We start from the raw sequence: 15,267 nt of genomic DNA, 5'->3' as shown, positions 1-15,267 counted from the left end.
CCCATAGACAGAGCCTTCCTGGAAATGGAAGTCTGTCATCTGTGGCATAGATGGGCAGAGCAACAGAGATCAAATTTAGCATCCAAGGCTCTGCTGTCCGTACTTCTGCATCGTGCTCTCTGTGCACATGGATTTCTTTCAGCGGCTTGCATGGCTATTGTATTTCCTAAAGAAAGCCATGACCTTTCTGAGCAATAGCAGGGGGTGCAGAAATACTTGCATTGATTTGGTGTGGACAGAGGCAAGCTTTATGGTGGTATGTGTTTGCTGAGGGGCTTACCGTGAAGTTAGATTTTTATAAAGGATTACTACTGAACTGGTCTCAAAAGTCTATTATAGTCCCAGAGCTGGTTGAGTATAGAAATAATGGTTACTTGTTAATTATTGTGATCAGATCCAACTTCTTTTGAGGTTGAAGGCTGGGTAGATTTCTTAGACCGTGGTTATTACCAACAGCTAACAGGTGGAATGTTGTGATGCTATAATGTTTTAAGTATGAAATACTTCCTGACTCTTATATTGGAAGAAAAGATTAGAGTTCTTCTGATTAGAGGCATAACACCTGTGTTTTTCTTCATCAATCTTAGATGCAAGCTCAGTTGTTTTTAGGTCAAGTAGTTGTTGTTTGTTATACGTTAACACATGGAATTAACCTTGAATTTCCTCGTTTATTACCGTGCAATACAGTGTCACCAATGGCTAAATGTAAGTTGTAGGCGAGCACCAGTGCATGAATGAAAAGCTTGCTTGCATCAAAATCTAAGTTGTCTTTTCAAATTGTCAGCTTTTTAAAATCAGCCCATTCATGAAATAGCATAGGTATCAGAGATTTTTGAGTCATTCCTTCTGTAAGTTACCTCTGAATATTCCACTTGCTGATTCTGTTCTTATGTTAAGAGAGAACACTGGTGTAACCAGAAAGATGGCCGAGATCTAATTATCCAAGTCTTAAAGATCTGGATTTCTTTCTTATTCGTCCTTTATATTATTTCTTTAAATGTAGAGGTTCTTGACTGTTCTTCATAGAAGGCCCTCATGATTTAAACTCTGTATATAGGACGTTATTAAGCTATGCTTTTTGGTAGCTGTGGCATGGATGAAGATAGACAGGAATTGAAAGAACAATAATTTGGGCTATCTTGTTTGTATCTTTCACACTTGAAAGTTAATCCAACTGAAGAGAATCAATTTTGTTTATTCATTCTTAAGCTATTTTAATTTATTATGGATAAACCATACAGATCTATGTTTCACTATCAATGAATTTTTGGGATTATCTGTGTGGGTTAGATAAAAACATTAATTGATTTTTTTCATACATAGTAATCACTGAGCATCCAAACTTCCATCAGAAACAATCCCATAACAGAAACAGATCTCATCACAAAATATCTTAATCTTTAAGCTTTCTTAACAAGATAAATGTACAGGAGTTAAGTACTTCTTGAAGAAATTGTGCCTTCTCCATCACTATCTTTGTGTTTTCTGTAGTCTGTCATCTGCCAGAAACTGATTGGATCAGTCATATTGATATGTCAAAAACTAAAACATTTGAATGTAACTTAGAAGCAGGGTTATTTGGATCTGTGTTTGTTTGTTTGTTTGTCAGAGGTTTTTTCTTTTTCTTCTTGCATATAAACACAACCAGATGAGTCAGTACAGAGGCAACAGAAGTAGTTGCCTCTATAAACATAGTTTTTAATTGCCTCTTTGCTTTGACAAGAAAATAAACACAAAAAAAATTGTTTTTCTTTTTTTCTGTTAAATCCATGTTGCCTCAGCACTTTTTAAGTGAAAAGCAGTAGATTTTTCAGTGTACATGATAGGAATCGTGATTAATGCTCAAGTGGCATTATTTTAACTTTTCAATCTTCACTTCAGTCCTTAAGAGTCCTTCAGAGCCAGTAACCTCCCTGCAGTCTGATAGCTTGTCTTTAACCATTACATGTTACCACCTTTTTGTTAAATAACCCTATCCATCTCTTTGAAACTCCTCCTCCAGCATAACTAACAACTTTGGGCCATCGTGTCTAAACTGTTAATATTTCGATACTTAAAATTTTACTCATAAATTACATTTTTCAAGAGACTTAATCTCATGCTATATCAGTTTTTTGTTAATTTATATGGCATTTGTTACTGCTTTGATTTACCTCCCAGTGTTTCACAGGAATAACGGTTTTCACTTGTTTTCACTGTGATGCTTTTATCTGTTTCTTGTGGTTTCAAAATACAACTATTCCAAATGATTTTTTTGGAATCCTTCAGCTACATTTACACAATACGTAGCCACTTCTATTTGCAGCGTAGGTCTGTCTCAGGGAAGATGTACACTAAAATCCTTTTGGAGTTGTGTATATGTGGTAGTGGCCCTTGCTACTTTTAAATAAACTTTCAATTCTCGTGCTCCTAGCAGAGGAAGCACAGCAGTAACTCTATCCTATATCCCCCAGGCTCTGCGTTGCCCTGGCAGAAATGTCTGCCTGTCACCCAGAAACCTGGCAGAGTAGAAACCATTCTTGCTGTTAAGCCTGTATTGCAAACAGTTGTTTTCTCTAGTCTTTAAATACACATTCTTGGGTTTCCAAAACAATCTGATTATTTTTTTCCAGTAGTACCAGATGTGACGAGCAAAGGAGAAACATCTTTAGATGGAATGGAAAGGTTGTACTGAGAGAGAGACAAAGCTGTATGTGGTAGAAATACTAGAATTGTCACATATGTGAACACTTTACTGATAGTGGGACACCAACCAATCCAAATGTGTAGAAAGCAAATTCTGCAGTAAACTGAAAAACAACTAGGTAGAACTGGAATAATGTCGGGCCAAACAATGGCTGTCCAGTTGTTCTCAAGTAAACACTTCACTGGTTGACTTGATTCTGACAACAGAAATGATGGCACCTTCTTCACCAAAGGAGCCTCGGTTAGCTGAGGTAAACTACCTTCCTGTCAAGTTTTGACCTTAGGTCTGCTGTTGGCTATGTATGGAAAAGCTAGGTGAAGTTTGTAAGTTCTGATATGGAGCTGAAATTGTCAGACAAGGTGGTAGACTTACTAATAAAAACAGCCTTCTGGAAATGGGAGGAGTCCTCGTTCCGTGGGAAGCTGCTCTTGTCAAGGCTGTAACTATAAAGCTGATGTTTAATCTTCTTAATAAAATGATTTTTTCTGCCTTAATTTATTTTTTTATTTTTATTTCTACTGAAGGAAGAAAAAGGCTTTTTATGAAATACTCTAGAGAGCAGACACCCTGGAATAATGATTTAGTTATAATCTCCTTGCAAATACAAGGTTGACACATTTTTTAATCCAAAATACCTAGGTTTATTAATAGAAAAGAAATACAAAACTTACTAGAGGAAACTACTGTACTTTTTACCTCTTTCCGCTATTTTCTGCAGTAATTGTGTGAGGAATGAGGCACGTTAGCTAGGTAATCTTTACAAGAAGATAATATAGCATTACACCTTTTAGAGTACTAGGCCACAGTACAACACTTAGCTACTCTGACTTACATAGGAACTCAAGTTCCTTATGTTGATAAATTGTTTTGTTGGTTATATTTTAAACCTGCTTTTTCACCATTTTCAGTTATAACCCAAGACGGTGTTGTTAAAATACACAGAAGGTGTTAGAAATGTACAGACCTTTTGAGAAAGAAGGATCCTCATTTTCTTGAGTGGTCCCAGCGACATTAATACAAATGTGACAAAGTATTAATGAGGGAAGAGTACACAGGAATGCTGCTTGTAAACGCTGCCTGAGCACTAGTAGCCAAAATTTTCAGCTTTATTTCATGTGCACCATTCTGATGTTGATTTTCAGCAGAACTGAAGAATATTATTTTTCTGTAAAAGTGAAATCGATGGAAGAGATATGATACCATCAATGGGGTGTGCTCCTTTGAAAGTGGATCACTTATGTGTAGCAAACACTGAAGTAGGAATTCTGCTAGAGTTATGGGGTGGTGCAGGCAAGACAAAGGGCTGTAGCTTTTCTGTTGGTGCCCCAGTGTGTTGCGTGTGAATATACATATAGATGCACATTCTGCAATATATTAGGGACTGATCTCCAGTATTTGTGTTCAGATCAGTATCTCCTTGAAAATAGGGTTATTTAGTGTTAGATTTAACTGGGAAGTAATTTTGCATTGATAGGAGAGGATGAATGAATTATAGCTTTCAGTTTTCAACTTAAATAACGACAAGTAGGCTCAGCTTCTGAGTAAGAAATTTTTATTAAAACTTTTATGTGCTTAGATGGAGTAATTTTCTACACTGCTTTCAAATAATTATCGTAACATCATAATGCAGAAGATTTGTGCATACCTGACAACAGCAGGCATTTTTGTATGCAGGAAGAATTGTAGTCTGTACAATCTTGCTCATGGACTTTGTATGAACAGCTTATATTACCCGAGGAGCAATCGCATGCATTCAGTTCACGAAGTGAGCTCCAAATCCCCAGTGAGTTTCCCTAGGAGAATAAGGCCTGTTAATTCAAGCAGTTTGACTACATGCCAGGAACTTTGATGTGAAATTCTGCCTCTGTGAAAATCCAATGGGGATCTTGCTATTAGCTTCAATAGATGCAGGATCAGGCAGAATATTCCTATGTGAATTTGGTGCCACATTTACTCGTGCAAGCAGTACTACTGTGTTATTTATTTCATCCTTTCTCAAAATGTATCAGAATAAATAAAAATACCATAAGAAAGCATGACAGTGCTGCTTCACAATTTATATGTTAAAGGCGAGGCAAAATTAGATCTGCATCTGACCTACTGATGAGCGTACAAGAACAAAACAACTGATTTTTCTTCTTCTTACCTGATTCTGCTTTTTATGTCTATATTATCAAAATCTTCTGCACAGCTATCTGAATTGCGACCGTCTTGTTAGTCATGTGTAGTTTTCTACTTTCAGTAATAAATAAAAATAATCCTCTGCATCTGTTACAGTCACTCTGTAATATGCAAAAGGACTGAGAAGTTCCGCTTTTTCATGTGTTTGCTCTGCAGAGCTTTATTTGAATGCGACTAATTAAATAATGTCTGCTACGTTTCCTCTGCAGTGTCTTTGGCATATTGAAAGTTACACAGCGTGCCAAAGAAATACTGTTTTATACAGTATAATTATATACGAGTATCATTGACACTGTCAAGGCTGTAAAATATTTACTCAGCTTGTAAAATATTGAGCGTTAAAAATGTGAAACACTAGTCTGAACAAGAGGGAAAAATATTTAATCTGATAAAAAAGTGTCTTTCAAAAGGATCTAAAGCCAATTTGTTGGGAATAGGGGAGCGCAAATGAATTTCTTTAAACACTACGTGCTATAAAACAATTTGGCTTATTTTTATTAAGGTAAAGCTTATTTTTCTTTCAAGTAGCATGAGAATCATTCTCATTTTAAATGGTTCACAGATTGCTTGGTTGTTTTGTTTTTTGGTTTGTTTTTTTTTTTTTTTTTTGACAAGTAGAATGTGTTTTTATATTCTTACATCTTCTCTACCAAGTCTCGATTGGGTTACAAATATATAAAACCTCATAGACATGTTGCTTACTGAATTGAGGTTGAAATAATGATGTAATATTCCAGTAATTTTCTCTACTAAACTCTATAGGCTGGCTTTGTCACTTGTGGAACTGGTTTTGCAGGCTGAAAGTGTGTATGAAAGTTGATTGTAAGTATTAGAGTACTTTTGTTTGGTTTTTGATTTCATTCCTATATCATGTCCTTTTAAACCTTGAATCTTTCTGGTTACTCACTGTTTCTTTAAGTGTATTTTGAGAGAGCGCAGGGCCAGAGGGACAAATGATGTAATTTCCAGATAATTTTCATAACAAAGTATTTTCAGTTTTCACGTAAAGGCAGGAAGACATGTCGCTCTGTAACTCATGCCTCCTATTTATTTCCATGGAAGATAGAGCAGATACAAAGAGCACGATAACACTACTGGAGAGAGCAAATGCTCATAAAACACTTTTTTTTCTTTTTTCTTCTTTTGCAGCAGTTGTCACCAATAGCTGTGCACTTTGACTGGCCCTGAACAAGAGCCTGCATGCCAAGTCTTGTCATTCATGTTGCTGTCTTTGTCATCACTGGTGAAACGTACTATTGACCACCTCATTTTGCTCACATTAACTGTTTGATCTCTGTAAATGTTCAGCAGGTTTTAATGAACATTTGTGGGTGCCATTTTTTTCTGCGGGGAGGAGTTGAATTCCACATCTTTGCTTCATACACACTTCCATGTCAGGTATCATTCTGTCATAATGCCTCTGCGCTGTCTTCTGTTGCACAGCAACAAAATATAATGAAAGCTTGGTGGGAAGGTTCAGCCTCTACTGCCATACCACCAACATATGACCCTGATGTTGTAGGCCCGCACAATAAAATAGGAGGCAGTACTCTTGGAGAAATCTTTCTATTTTGATTGATGCCTTCTTTTTCTATTTTTTGCTGTATCCAGTTCTGCTCTTTGATATATATTCTCATAACAGCTGAAATCTGTTCCTAGTTCTGTCCATTTATGGGGAGAAGGGGAAGGAACCAACACTGCTTTTCTATGCGGACTAGCCAAGTGAAAAAGGAAAAATACCATGCAGCAAAGCAAGTTAAATTCTGGACAGTTATAACCCAGGAAACAAATTAGAGCAGGTAAAGAGTTTCTTCGATTTTAAAATGATGAACCTTTGTACTTGCTAAGAATGTGATGACTTGGCATGTGAACTTGAAAATCTGATGGGATTTTTGTATGAAAACCAGAGAAAGGAGGCTACCTCATTGTGGAGGGAGTCTGACTACCTAATCCAGGGAGAATTGGCTGTAGCTATTAAAATTCACATTTAAAAGTGTGAACCTCGTTAAAGTAATGTAATTATTGTCTATTCTCTTGGGAAGCCGTAATCCCTTACAGATGAATTGATATTGGATACCATCTGGCTTTCAATATTTATTCACAGGAATTCATTTTCCTATCAATCAGGTGACCTTAGAACATTTTCATGAGAACTTTGTATGTTTGGGTCAAATTTACTCACAAATCAGATTGGATATAAACTGAGTTTAAAGAAAAGTCGGAAGTTGTACATATTTTTGGTAGGCTTTATTGTTCCCTGAATACGAGAATCCTTCACATTTACTCATTCCATGCTTACTGTTGGCTTTTCTTTTGCTCAGTCTTTCACAGGCACTTCTTTAGCAAACACTACACCTGTTCATTGCTCAAACAATACTGTCAGCTTCAGGAACTGCCTTTCAACAGCTTCGGTAAAATGTGGAAAGCATTCTAGTTAAGGGTAAGATATTCTCTTTTGTGCTTGTTCAGTGTGGAGGTTCTGGAGGTCTTAAGGGTCCTGCCTATGGCACCTGTGCTGCCACGTACTGAGCTGGGATCTTCCTTGGGGAGCTGAAAGGGAATCTCCTGACAAGCTTGAGAGAGAACAGAGCTGCCTGGTTGAAAGGCTGTGGTTTCAGAGATAAAGCCAAGAAGACTGTCTGCCATGCTTTTAAGAGAAACTTCGACTTAGGTGTGTACTTCAAGCGTCACCTTTGTGCTCAAGCAGTTGTAGTGTGTTAGTATTTTACAGAGTTAATGTATTCAGGTTTCTATTCAGGTTTCAGGAATACAGGTACCATCATCTGTCTAAGGAGTTTCCTTATTGAGTATCACAAGAAAAACGAGTGTTCACAGTGTGGTTCTATGTGGAAACGCTGTAGATGTGCACATGGAGAAGGAGAGTATCTCAGTACTAATAGCAATATTTCTATTTCTCTGACACTATGTACTCATTGCTCTTTTAGATCTATCCAGTGGCCCTTCACAACTATCTAGAATTCAAGTGCTTGTTTTTTGTCCTTAACCATTTTCATGCTGAGCTGTTCACTGAGATCTGTAAAACAGCCTTTGCTGCTGCTTGCTGCAAATGAAGCCAAAAGATGTCCTTGTGAGTAGGGTCTGAGTCCTTACGTGGCACATCTGCACAGAGGATGAATAGTTGCATGTTTCATAATAGTGAGCATGACTCGTTCTTCCTTTCTTCATGTACTTCATGGTTTTCCTTCCTTAAATGTATTTAACAAGACAGAGAAGAGGTAGCTGCTTACGTGTGTCAGTCGTTAAGCCCAGGAATTTTGTGGTGAGAAGACCAGAGGTAACAAAACAAGTAGCACCTAGGCTTTCTGTAGTAGTCTATTTAAATTATGCAGCATTTTCAGAATTACTAAGTAAGATGTATTTAAAAGTGAATTATGTTGTTTTTTTTTAAATTCAAGACATCACGTTTTCAAATGAGTTCATGTGTAGAAATAATTTTCTCCATGTTGCTCCTGAATGAAGACTCACAATGCTTATTGCGCAGTTCTTATTATTTCTTTTCCATGGCTGTTCCATTTCAGATTCAAATCAGAGATTATTTAGTGACTTCCAGAAGAGAACATAGATATCCAAAGTCACGTAGATCCAGCATAAAGAAGAGATAAGAAGGAATGTGGAAGGGTAGATTTATTTTTTAAATTTCATTTTAACTTGAAACATGGAGTCCAAGTCCTATGGAATGCCAGAATAGTCCTTTTCTTCATGGCCACAAAATGTAGCTTACTTGGTTAAAATTAGGAGTCTGAAAAAATAAAAATGAATTGTGGACCTGACATGCTATCTGCTGTAGGCCTTAACATTGGACTAAAATTTCTCATGATTACTTCCCTGAATTAGTTCCCATAGGAGAAAATAAAATTCTGAAAATAAGTATCTTGTAGATTATTTCTTATCCACATTATTAAGATTATCTTCGAGTTTTCCTTTAATTTATATTTTCAACTTCAAAACGTAAAACGGCTCTTGTTATTTTAACTCAACTGATTCCTCTGGTTCTTTTAAAACCTTGTATTTTTTTTTTTTTTTTTTTGTGCTTGCACCAACAAAGTAGAAATAGGCATAGTTAGGTGAAAAAAAATGAGTTATTAAAAAAGAAGAAAAAGGTGTTTATGCTTCGGGGAACAAATCAATTCCCAGTTATATAATATTAGAGTAAAGAATTTCTGTAGTGGTCACTCGTATGGTTTGGATATCAGATTTAATAACTCAGTTCTTTTATTCATTATAATAACTCCTACAAATCCACAGGATGATGAAGGAAAGTCTATCAAGTAAAAAGGCTGACGAGAATTAATGTGAGAATATCCTTTGTTCTCACAACACTGGACACTGTTCCTCATTAATAGCAACAGAACTCATCTGCATACAGTGAATAGTTTAATTTTATTCTCTGCATTTAATTGTTATACCTGCAGACAGAAGTTAGTCTGTTGCATGGCATTTAAACTTGGCAGGGTAGGAAATTCTCTGTAAATTGCATTGCTATTGAATCCAATTTTCATCCTTACTGATGAGGAAAATTTTTTTTCTCACAAATGGATGGTTATGTATTTTGAACATTTCATCTTCTAAGAAAAACCCTAATGAGTAGTTGTTATTTGCTATTGATTTATTATTTTCTAAGCAGTGCTCATAGTTCTTTCTTAGATACCTCTGTGCATATCAGTGATAGATCCAAGTTAGTGAGAGTTGCCAGCAGCGTGAGGGAAAACACGTAGATGTTTTCAAATATGGTTCTGCAATTTGTCATATCTCAACCTGGAATTCAAAGGAGTTTCACAAAGTGGTTTAAGTTCATTGGCTGTGTTTCTTCAAATATTCTCGCATGTGAGCAACTTTTCCTTTGTTTCACAGGTAGGCCAATGGGCAGGGAATTTGATTTGCTGATGCCAAGGAAATGGCATTTGACTGGGATTGGAACTGAGGGATATCTGGCTCCTTTGTTTAGAAACTATCGGGGAAAAGACAGCCGGGATACATGTTGCTATCTTTGAAGTCAATTCTAAAGATGTATAGATCTGCCTCAGCCATGCCTTGCTATGCCCATTAAAGCGTTTCTCTCTTTACAACCCTTTTAAAGATTGTGTTATTATTAGCTGTGGCTAACAATATCTTGTTGTACTCTAAGAAAAGTTTGAGGATATTGTTGCAAATTCATTCATCTCTGCTTCTTTATTAATGTGGTGAATGTGGTGGCAAAGTGGCTGCACATCACTTTTGTTGTTGATGTTTTTGGAATGTTCTTATGCGTACAAAGAGTTAAGGGAATAAGGCTGAGTTAGACCAAAGCACTGAGACAACAAATCCATTTTGGAAACAACAGACCTGTTTAAGTGTGATGTTCCACTATTTTTGCCCTTGTATAACTGTTGCTTGTTAAAAACAAACTGAAAATGGGTACAATAGTGTTGTAGAGAAAATCAATACACAGATTGTAACACTATCTGATATATTAATTTATATGCCCATAATCTAGAGGATTTATAATGTGCCAGTGTGTACAAGGAAGTATACATCAGCTGCTGATTAGAACCTTATTATGTAATATTAATAAACTCAGATGTCCTTTTCCACTTAGAAAACCTTCATTTAGGGCAAAGCCAAGGTAGAGTAACCATGTTTAGAATTTCTCCAAGTTGTTTTGATGAGATCTGAATATGTAAAATCGAGCCTCTTTTTTTTCTGCATTAGTTCTGCTTTTTTTCCCAGTTAGAGACATGATTTTAGTGCATTTTGATTTGATTGTTTTGGAAACAATCACTGTACTCCCACACTGTCATTAGCAGTACTTTTTTTTCCTGTGATACCCAGAGAATTGCAATTGCATTCTTTCTTTTAGGTCTCCTGAGCTGAATCAAGTTCACAGTGAAATCAATGGAATTTGGAACAGCTCTTTGTGCTCTGATTATATTCATGGGGGAATTTTTTCACATGGGAATTTTTCTTCCACTGAAGTGGAGCTGATCTTGGGCTGTAACTATCCCCTTGGTATGACTTCAGCCATCTGGGAAAAGATGCTTAATTAAAGAATTAACTGTCCTTTAATACACCGAAATGTAAATGCATACATCTGAGAGAGAAATGTAGGCCACACTTTTATGGTGAAGATAATGAGCGAGTGGGGAAAAAAAAATCATTTAAGGGAATGAAGGCACAGTATTTTAGGACTGAGCAAAAAGGTAAATGAGTCTTAGGTTTAGAACTACTGAATGCAAACCATTATCTTTATGTAGCAAAGATGGGCAATAATGGAATGTTTCTATTTTTGTCTATTCATTGATAACAAGGCAGATTACAGAAAGAAAAGATTTCTTAAGAAACATAAATAAATTTTAAAATGAAGCCCGATGAATTCATTTGATTTAACTTAATAGACATTTAATAGTAAACAAATTTGATCTTAGAGGATTTACTGATCGGGAAAGCAGGATAATTACCAGCTGGGATAATTGCCAGCCCTTGCATTTCATGTTCAGAAGTGATAGCTGAGACTTGATAAGGCATGATCCCAAGAAGAAACCAGCCTGTTGTGAAGTCAGTCCTAAATTTTATAGATGTCACTCTGGGCAGCCTGGTCTGGAGGTTGGCAACCTTGCACATAGTAGGGGGGTTGAAACTTGGTGATCATTATGGTCCTTTTCAACTCAGGCCATTCTATGATTCTGTGATATGATCCTCTTATGCTTTTTATCGGACTAAGTGTTTTCCAAGAATGATTGAATGCCAGTGTGCTGGACACGAGTTTGGACAGTTTCTTTAACTGTAACTGATTAAAATGTGGAGACTCGGTGGAACAGCACTTTTATGGGAATGGTGGTGGTAGACCTTTATAATTTAAGTATCAGAAGTAACATTTCATTGTGATCGTGTGTTCTGCATTATGAAAACATCTGAAGTGAAACAAGGACAGTTTGTTGTTTTAATGTGTATGATTTCAATGCAGAAAACTTTATATAACATAATTTATTACGGTTATATAAGGTGTAAAATTCTGGGACTTCATTGCTTTGCATAGGCACTGGAAGAACAAGTAGTATGTAAAAGGCGTTCTATGGAGTTTGGACAAAATATAAGTTTCTTGGGCATCCAAAATCAGATTTCTAAGACCGCATATATTTCCATCTTGTGTAAAAGATATTTCCCTAATTTCCTTTATAGAACTAGTTAAAATTAGCATTTTAATTTTTGTTTAAAGTATTTTGTTATAGTATGTAAATTGTCTGTTTCTAGGTCACAAAGAATATCTGTCCACTAGCAGTTGCTCTCAAAGCTTTTTCTTATTATTCTAGCTATATATAAAAGAAAAAGAAAAGAATGTACAGAGGAGTGTAACAGTTCATCCTTTCCATTTATTCTCATACTTATCACTGTTGTGTTATGTTAATTTCAAAATTCAAGGTGGAAAAATACACAGTTGGTAATCCCCCAGCAATAGGCAATACATTTCTTTGGTGTTTTCCTGATATGAAAATTTTCTTTGATTCTAGATGCAATATCACCTTAAAACTTACGTGAGCCAAATTGTGTCACTAGTTCTTTCTGAATATTATGTCAGTTCTCATTATTCAATGTTATTTTGTGCCTTTGTGTTGTTACTTTCTCACTCGATCAGTATTTTTGAAATTAGAGGTATCTTTTGAATGGATGAGGAAGTTCAAAGGTTACATAGGAACTGAGCTATGCTTTACTTGTTATCTGTAAGGCTTCATACTTACTAAAGACTCTGGAGTGATCTGCTAATATTCATTTCCCCTTTTTTTCCCCTCTATCCCTCCCTCCCCCATTCATTTAAGTGTTATTTTTTTCTATCCGTGATTAAAAATGTCAGTTCCCTGCAGTTTTTAGTGTAGCCTGAGAAAAGAACAGTCTTAAAACAAAAAATGTCCATTTTATTTGCTTTTTTTTCCAGAGTAAATGATTGTTCTGTTTTATGGCTTTTAAAATTTCATTTGTTAGTGCATAATGAAGCAGAGTAATGTAGTAAATTAATTTATACTGCTAGATTTTGTTCATGTTCTACTGCGATGTGAGCATGCATTATGCATTTGGATTTTATTCTGCCTGCGGTTATTGTTGTTTGCATGTGATAATATGAAAGGATTAGTACATTTTCTTCCTTTATTTCCCTGCTTTGTACACATGAAAAAGATGGTAGTGTAAGTGCATTTGTTCTAAGATTATTTAATGCAGATAGTTATAACAACAGCACAGGGTAAACAAATAAGCGCTGATTTAGCTTTATCTTCAGGGAGATTGACAATTTGTTTGTATGGTACTTAGAGGTATTCCAATTAATTAAGTTTCACACGGAAAAATTATTATGGATGTCTCTGTGTGTGTATGTACATGTGTATATATATATATTTTTAGAATTTTGGCTGTACAGAATTCATAGAGTCATAGAATGGCTTGGGTTGGAAGGGACCTCAAGGTTCATAAAGCTCCAGCCCCCCTGCTGAAGGCAGGGCCACCAACCTCCATATCTAATGCTAGACCAGGCTGCCCAGGGCCCCATCCAACCTGGCAGTGAACACCTCTATCGCTTCCATCAATTCCATCACTTGAAACTCCTAAGTCATAATATTGCTGACCAGTGGGCAATCACATATTAATATTGTGATCCCATACCTATGTAAGAGCTGTGAGATACATATATATATATATATATATGTACATATGTATACGTATACATATGTGTATATATACATATATATATATCTATGTATATACACATACATATATAAGTACCCAGTAACTAATTTATTTCAATAGGAGAAAGATGTACTTCATTATTAAATCTATAAGGTATCCACTTGAGCTTTTATTTTAAATAGTAGTGGAGTGCCTTTTTTTTTTTTTTTGAAATTGTTCACAAACAAACTTTTCTGCGAGTTCTGATTGATTACATAAAATATATAGCTCAGTTCTTAAGCTAGCGTTGTTATTACTCTAGTGTATCTGAACCTTTTCTTCTAGATGTTGAGGTACCTTCCTGATATCTTTTTCATACTAACATTCCAGTGGATTTGGGTGTCTGTGAGATCTGTACTGATCATTTTTACTAAATTAACTAATTTTACTAAATTTACTAAATTAAATTATTACTGTTAGAAATGGAGTTGAATTCAGCGTGAGGGGCATAACATTCCTAGGATATACTGGAACTTCTGTTAAGTTGTGTTTCAAGAAAAGCAAGAACAAGCCAGAAAATGTTGGTGTGTTTTTAAGTATATTTCTAAAGAGAGTAGGCTCAATCATGGCCTTGGTATTATAAAGACACACACAACACACAAACTTCATTGGTGTTTTTTGTCTGCTCAGAAGCTGACCTTTCAGTGTGATATCAGGTGTCAGGTATGCTTTGTCATATAGAATTTGGCTAGTTCACACTGTAGAACCTTGTCTCTTAATTTCACATCTGAGCTTGACATTCAGGATCTTTTCCTGTGTTGATTACCTGGAGATAATGAATGCTGCTCCTATATGTGTATTTTTTTCTCCTGAATTTTAAAAGATTTGACATTGAAAAAATAACGTATCAGTCATAAATTTCTAAAAGTAAACAAGATTAAGCAAAGATAACTTGCCTTTTCACCTCTTCGTTCAAATTACATTTGCTTGTGATTCTTGGTTTGTAAGGGAAGTAGAATTATCTGTGTGGTGTGAAACCCTTATGGACTTTGATTATTACCTGTTGTTATCATTATAGTTTGATAAGTAGTTTAAAATAAGAGTCTACTTCAACTGAAAGGAAAAAATGGTGAAAGAAAAGTCATTAATTTTTGTTAATAATTAATCTCTTTGACAATCAGTTGGATATTACTAAACAGAGAAGGAAGAACTTTGCCTCTGCCTTCTGCCAGTTCCTACAACAGACTCAGGGTGGAGAACCTGTTGTGGCAGCAGGAAGTTGGTGGTAGAGCTGGCATAAGTGAGGCTGTTAAACCGTAGAGAGGAATATCATGCCTGAGATGTTACTTTACAGTACGATATTAGTGGCTGAGAACAAAGTCTTACTAACTTTTATGTCACTGTAAAGATGAAAGTCAGGTAGTAATGATGGAAAAGTGCCATCGTGTTTTGGTACAAACACGAGGGGACATAATGCTGTGATTTTTTTTTTTTTTTGAGTTCTATGAAAGCGCAGTCATTTTCAGCATCATGGAGATGCTTTTTCTTGGCCATGCAGCAAAGTTAACTAGTCGATGTTAAATACAGTTAACTGTCTTGTTCTAATTTTAGTACTGATGTGCCTTAAGTATCCTTCAATCCTGTCATGTATAATAATGGAATAGCTGTACAATAATGTGAAATAGCTGATCTTAGGAAACAGTGAGATATTTCTGCTGGGGAGATCCACAGGGTAATCTATTAATTCTCTA

Source organism: Gallus gallus, chromosome 6 (genome assembly GCF_016699485.2).
Source record: "Gallus gallus isolate bGalGal1 chromosome 6, bGalGal1.mat.broiler.GRCg7b, whole genome shotgun sequence".
Lineage (NCBI taxonomy): Eukaryota > Metazoa > Chordata > Aves > Galliformes > Phasianidae > Gallus > Gallus gallus.
Note: the sequence above shows the minus strand (reverse complement) of the source record.